Below are 7,027 nucleotides of genomic sequence, written 5' to 3'. Positions count from 1 at the left end.
TTTTAGATCAAAGCTCCACAAATGGCATTACAGAGTGAAGGATCTGATAAAAGCACTTTGGTGTTTGGTTTGCTCACAGGTTCCAGTCAGTTTTGATTTCTGGTTATTGTTCACTGGTATTAAATGTTGTAAGAATTGTGTTACAATAAATATAGTTTTGGACAATATTGATATTTTTTTTTTCTTTCCACATTAATGAACACATTTGGATAATGTTCTTAAACTGATTATTTTCATTGTTCCTTATTGTACATTATATTAACTGACATCAATGCCTTTAATTGTAAAACAATATATTTTCCATTTGGTCTGTATTTCCATCATAAGTTTGGTCTTAAATTTTCTTAAGGTGGTATTAAAAAGTCTTAAATATATATTATTATATTCTTCCTACCTGTAGTCACCCTGTATTTATCATCATCATGCTTGTAACCTATGTGAATAGATGCTTGTAAAATAAAAATGTACACATTGTAAACATTGATTTTTACCATTTAAACTTTTATTAAACCTCAATTTCAAACAAACATATTCAAATTAATAATTCATATTTTTTAAGATTAATTATCCTTCGTTCTCCTACAAAATGAATCTTGTAACTGTAGAGGATGATGACATCATTCCAACATCTTCTCATCCATGGCCTGCATTTCTGCTTAATGCTCACGGTGCTTTTTCATCATCGTGGAGAGCTCCTCTAGGACCGTTTTGTTGCGTGGCTCCAGCTCCAGGGCCTTCCGTAGTGTTTGAATGGCCTCTGAGTATTTATCCTGCAAGGCCAGAACCTTGCCCATGTGAAAAAGTGCTTTCACATTTTTGGGCTGATACATCAGCACTGTGCAGCAGCACCTTAGCGCTGCATCATAGTCTTCTAGTTTCAGCATAGAAGCAGCCATGTTGTTCAAACATTTCACTTTCATTTCCATCAGCTTGTTCTCCTCTTCAGACCTAAGATCATCTTTAGAAATGGACTCTGTTATTTCCATGGCAGTGCTATATTTGAAGATGGCGTAGTTGTAGGCTCTGCACCGATAAAGGACATTGCCTTGCTCCTTGTTGCAGGTGGCCAGAGCAATCTTCTCAGTGGGGGACAGCAGCTTCAGGTCTGGAGCATTAGTAGCTTCTAGCAGCTTCACTTCAAGTGACAGATCAGCCTTTGAAGGAATCTCAGTGTAAAGATTTCCACGGAAACCATTTGCATATCTTCCATCTGTCTTGATGACCGCGTTCTCTCCTATTCCCATGACTCGCACCGCCGCATCCAGTGCCGGGATCACTTCTCTGTGTCCCAAAGTGAACCAGAACTCTGATAGCTCCTCAACCAGCGTCCCATCCAACAGACGTGTTTTTAGATTAATCTTCACAATCTGTCCAAGATGTGGCCAACTGTCTCTTCCTCCTCCAGGCTGCAGCACCTTTTTCATTAGCAGACCATTTCCCATGATATCTAACCACTCATCAGCAGGTGGTTGGGGGTCAGTTTCTCTCCTCATGGACTGATCCATGTCAATCTTATTCCCACTCTTCACGACTGGTGCACTGTCACTGCTTTGGTAAACAACCTGAAACACAAGGAAACGTATTATAAGTACTACTAAACAAACTAGATTACCATTATTAGCTGGCAGATTCTGAGCAGGGTTGGTGTCAGTTATAATTGTAATCATGTAATTGATAATTAATTACAAAGATGGTGTAGTTATAATTGTAATTTTATTTTTTTTGCTCTCATAATCTCATTAAATTTTAGTTGAGGTTAGATCATTTTAAAAATGTATTTTACAACTGACTTAAGACTGTTATCATATGAGATGCTAACAGAAAGCTAACACAAGATGAAGGTTAACTTTTATTTTTTTTGTTTCCCATGATAACGGGTCCTAAATTAGCTGTAAAATACACTAAAAACAAATATGTATCATCTAATTACTTTCCTTTCTCTTGGTTATCTGAAGACTTCCTAATCAATGAAAATATAGTTTTTAATATTTTTGGTGTGGGTATCTGTGCCATTTTTATTAAAATGTGGGAAAGCTTGATATGGAACATATTTTAATTGTTTACTACATACTGTATGTGTAGAACTGTAACATGGCTCCCCAGTTTTGTTTTCTGTTTTGTTTTTGAAACTTTTTACTGACAACTTATAATTGATAGTTTTTAGAGAATTTGCATGGCAATTACAATTGACAAAGTCAATTCTCTAAACTCAATTACATTTTAATTACAATTATGACAGTAACATATTTTTAAAATTACATTTATGATTATGCCATAATTGTAATTAATTATCAATTGCATGATTACAATTATAATTGACCCCAACCTTGCTTCTGAGTCTCTATTGAAGTGTCACACTAGTCCAGACATGGGACACTGGTGCCACAGGAGCCACAAGCAGCCTTTGGTCTAATTTTGTGCTTCCATTAGCATAAACATACAAAATGACATAAATACACAAAACAATGCACAAAATTACTCTTAAAACACACAAAAAGACTATTAAAATACACACACAAAAATGACACAACAAACAAAATGATAACCAAAACACAGAAAAATATACAGGATTACATAAAACAAATACCAAAATAAACAAAAATATATAACGTACACAAAGACAACAATAACATAAACTGGGAGAAAAATTATACAATATTACTGAAATAAACATACTAAATTACAGAATGATACACAAAATAATATAAAAACAACAGATTCATATATTAAAACACAACAAAGACATATTAAAGGAGAGAAGAATCAGAATCATTAAGCACAACACTTGTTAGATTGTCCTTTGTGCCAATAGATGGTTGTAACATGAGATTTACCGTTTAAGAGTAGCTTAGTATTAGTGTCCGTAAGAATCACTCCACGGAAACCGCCCTGCTTAAAGTGTCCAGTGATATTATGATGTCCGCGGACTCTGGAAAATGTGCTGTTCTTGTGTTGTTAGATCTCTCGTCAGCATTTGACACTGTGAATCATCAAACCATGTTGACAAGACTGCGTGACCTGGTTGGAATGTCTGGACCAGTCTTGGAGTGGTTCTCCTCGTATTTGTCGGGGAGGAGTTTTAGTGTCTATGCAAATGAGTTCCTGTCTGACCCTGCTGATTTGCTGTGTGGGGTTCCTCAGGGCTCTGTTTTGGGCCCGATTTTGTTTTTACTCTATATCCTTCCATTAGGGAAAATGATCCAGACCTTTGATGATGTTTCCTACCATTTGTTTGCGGATGATATTCAGCTTTACTGCTCTTTTAAGCCCTCTGAGATCCAGAAATTAAGCTCTCTGCTGAAATGTCTTGCGCAAGTTAAACAATGGCTCGGTGCAAATTCCCTACAACTAAACCCAGACAAAACGGAGGTGCTGGTGTTTGCCCCTGATGACGCTATGCCAGGGATTCACCAGTATTTGGGCGACCTGAGTTTGTCTGCTAAAACAAGCCTTAGAAATCTTGGCATTATCTTTGACAAAGCAATGTCATTAGAGCACCACTCTAAACTGTTGACAAGGAACTGTTTTTACCAACTGAGGAAAATCTCTAAACTACGTTCACTTGTGTCCAGAGATGATCTTGAGATGATTATCCACGCCTTTGTGTAACAGATTATTTTCCTGTCTAAACAAAAAGGCGCTGTCTCGTCTTCAGCAGGTACAAAACTCTGCGGCGAGGTTACTGACTCGCACAAACAAAAGGTCCCATATTACTCCCATTCTAAAAGCCCTTCATTGGCTCCCAGTCACTTTTCGTTTCAATTTTAAAATTCTGGTGCTGACCTTCAGAGCCTTGCATGGTCAGGCTCCCTCCTACATTAGAGACTTGTTGTGTCCTTATACCCCCTCCCGGAGGCTGAGGTCCCAGGATCAGAACCTGCTCATGGTCCCCCGTACCCATTACAAGACCAGAGGAGATCGCTCCTTCCAGGCGGTCGCGCCAACGCTCTGGAACGATCTTCCGTTTTCCTTGCGTTTGCTTGATTCCGTTGATGCTTTTAAGAGCCAACTGAAAACCTATTTGTTTCAGAAAGCATTTTAAAATTCCAGTGATAAAGGGTTGTTTTATGACCATCATATTTTTGTGACTGTAACTGTAATTTGTATTGTATTGTATGCACTGTATGTATTGTGAAGCACTTTGTGACTCCTGTCTGTAAAAGGTGCTATATAAATAAATATTACTTACTTACTTACTTATCTGTGGGAAGGATGTTAATTCCAGGATGTTTTAGTCTTTCTTTGAATCAGGGGCTGTTCCAGATGTTTCCTATTCTCTCCTATCTGCAGCTTTGGGCTTTTACACTCGGTCTGTTTATTCTCTCCTGAGGAAGTATCTGCTCTATGAGCTCTGGGTTTTTAGTTCTGCCTTTTATTCTCTTTTTTAGAGTTCTTCTTTTTGCTGTTCCTTTGATGTTCTCTGATGTGGAGTTCTTCCCCGGCATATCAACGGTTGTTCTAAACTCCTCAGTAACCACGGTTACATGATGTTTTTTTTTTTAATGCGGAATTAGTTTTTCTGCATTAAGTCATTTGGAATTAAAGTCTTGTGCTTCATGTTTACATGGTAATAGTAATTCCTGAACTGACGTTTACATGGAAAACCTGTTTATTTGGCTTTAGTTAATTCCACTTAAGCCTGGGGGTTGGGAAGGCTCTGATTGGACAGGGGGCAAACATGACGTATCACGTTGATAACGTCTATCGGGAGAAACACACAACCAACATTTTATTGTTGGTTGTAACACAGAAGACCACACGAGAAGTGTTTTCACCTTTATTTTGATTGTTGTTTTGAAGCAACAGCTCAACAGTAACACACTTTGGTCCACGGAGCAGAAGAGATAGAAACTAATCACCAGTAAATAAAGTCCAGTAAAACTCTGTGAAACGAAAACCAGGAATAAATAGTTGCTTCCTGGTAAAGATTGTAGCTGTAACTGTGGTGAAGGGTTCTAATGAAAGGATCTTTGTTATTGTGAGTAATTATTGTGATGAGGAATATACCAAGTTTCTTTGGTGCTGTGAACTTCGTCAGGAGTCAGCTTCACCACATATCCAGCTGCCTCTAGCTTTGACATTTGTTCACAGTATGAGCTTGCTTTGTCCAGATCTTTGGATAGTCGAGATTCAACGTTACGGAGTCTTGACATTACTGCCGTTTGAGGTATATTCAGAAGGGGTGAGTTTGCTTACCTGAGAAGAGGTGTGGCATAGTGTCGAACACCATTAAATAGAACTCTTTTCGTTGCAGTTTTAAGAAGCTCCATGGCTTGTTTATCTTGCCTAGATCTGATGACAACTTTCTCATTGTGTACAGGAAGGTTTGTCAAGTTTCCAAAGTTTTTCAACATGGTAACGCAACTCTTCTGCAGGGGGTCCGATGGACAAGAACAAGCATTGCGTAGACACTAGGGAATTGTGTGACTGAACTTCTCTGATTGGACCTTGGAGTGTCCATCCTAACAGGATTTTGACAGCTACAGGGGATCCAGAAGGGCCTAACCTGATTGGTAGGAGTAATGAGATGAATGTGATCTGAGCCAATGAGCAATAGTTATCACAGGTATACAGAAGAACTCAAATGCAACGCAGGAAGGAGTAGACAGATACTGAAATATCTAAAAAAGATTGAATAAACGGGCCCCGCACAAAACCAGGAAGACAACTGAAATATTCCCCACTCGGATTTGTTATTTAATAAAGAACTCAGATTCCACCCTTAATAATCAAAAACAGGAACTCTCAATACTTTTTAGAAGTTTGAAGTCTCTCTTAACGGGTTGACCATCTAGCAAGAAACTGACAGAACAGAGGGAGTATATATAACCTCCTCCAACTTGACGAGGGAATGAGGAGCAGCTGTGAAGAGCAGGAAAACTGGGCAGGCAGGAAAACATGGACAGGAACAGGCAAAATCAAGGAACAGGGGGTGAATAAGGAGGTAAACCATAACTAACTAAGCAGACTCATGACAATAGTGATGGTGCCTTTTCAAAGGATGGGAGTGGAATGTCTTTTATTTTCACTGGAGGGTTTGTACAGGATAAATGTGGTCAGAAAGTGCCAGCTGGGTTGCAGTGCAAACATGTTTGATGGTAAAGGTCTTCTCTGTGTGGCAGCAGGAGAGATCTGAAAACTGACAGATGAACCATGAAGAGTTTCAATGTCCTGGTGAACCGTTCTTAGTGATCATTTTTCTAATTGTCCAACCAGGTGGAATTTTTGAGCATCTGATTGAAGCAGAATTGTTCGTTGTGAACCATCATCGAGAACAGCATATGTTTTTAAAGTTTGGTCACCATTGCGGAGAATCACATTGACGACTTTAAGGAGGACCCCATTGCTGTCAACTGGTCTGTCAAAGTACAGTGTCTTCACAGCAGGAACAGGAACATTGTTGGTTCTCTGATTTACATCACAGCGTATCTGCAGATATCTCCTTTTGCAGGTGTCACAGAATTTCTTTAGAATTTCTTCTGAAGGAGCTCTGAAGATTGTCTGGTCTCATTGGGTTTGTTTGTTCTATGTAGAATTGTTGTCATTGCTGGTATTGATTTACATGGGTGTTTATGGTGATTGAGAGATGAGATGGAGTTTTCTTTTCTAGGTTGACAACGAGCTTCAGTTTGTAACCAAGATGAAAACATTTGTAAATCGTATGTTAGGACATCCTGATTGCGGCATACATGGCGTTTGAAGCGACTGGAATGTTCTGCTGGCAGTTTTTTAAGGAGCCGATCTACATGTGAATCACAGAGAAGTTCAGCGTGTCATTGCCACAAGTCACACATGTACAGAACAACCGGAATGAACCTAAAGCAGATTTAAGTTTTGTTCACTGTTTACAAAAAATAAGTTATTATTTTTATCTGAATTAAAAACGGAACAAACCAGCCACGTAATTTGGAATTAAGGTAAATTTGGAATTAAATCGGGCCAGTGTTTGTGTGATTTGTGTGTGTGTGCGCCCGTGTGAGTGTGTGAGATACTTTTTTATTTTAGTTTTATCAGCCTAAGCAGTGAT

General features: G+C 38.6%; 1 pseudogene; it reads right to left on the bottom strand.

The window, feature by feature from the left end:
• Nucleotides 1–617: 617 nt before the first annotated feature.
• LOC114460178 (peptidyl-prolyl cis-trans isomerase FKBP8 pseudogene) lies at nucleotides 618–4,341 on the bottom strand (annotated as a pseudogene).
• Between the last annotated feature and the right edge of the window lie 2,686 nt (nucleotides 4,342–7,027).

The sequence above is a fragment of the Gouania willdenowi genome, unplaced genomic scaffold (assembly GCF_900634775.1).
Source record: "Gouania willdenowi unplaced genomic scaffold, fGouWil2.1 scaffold_417_arrow_ctg1, whole genome shotgun sequence".
Classification (NCBI taxonomy): Eukaryota; Metazoa; Chordata; class Actinopteri; order Blenniiformes; family Gobiesocidae; genus Gouania; species Gouania willdenowi.
This window is presented reverse-complemented; position numbering and strand designations above follow the sequence as displayed.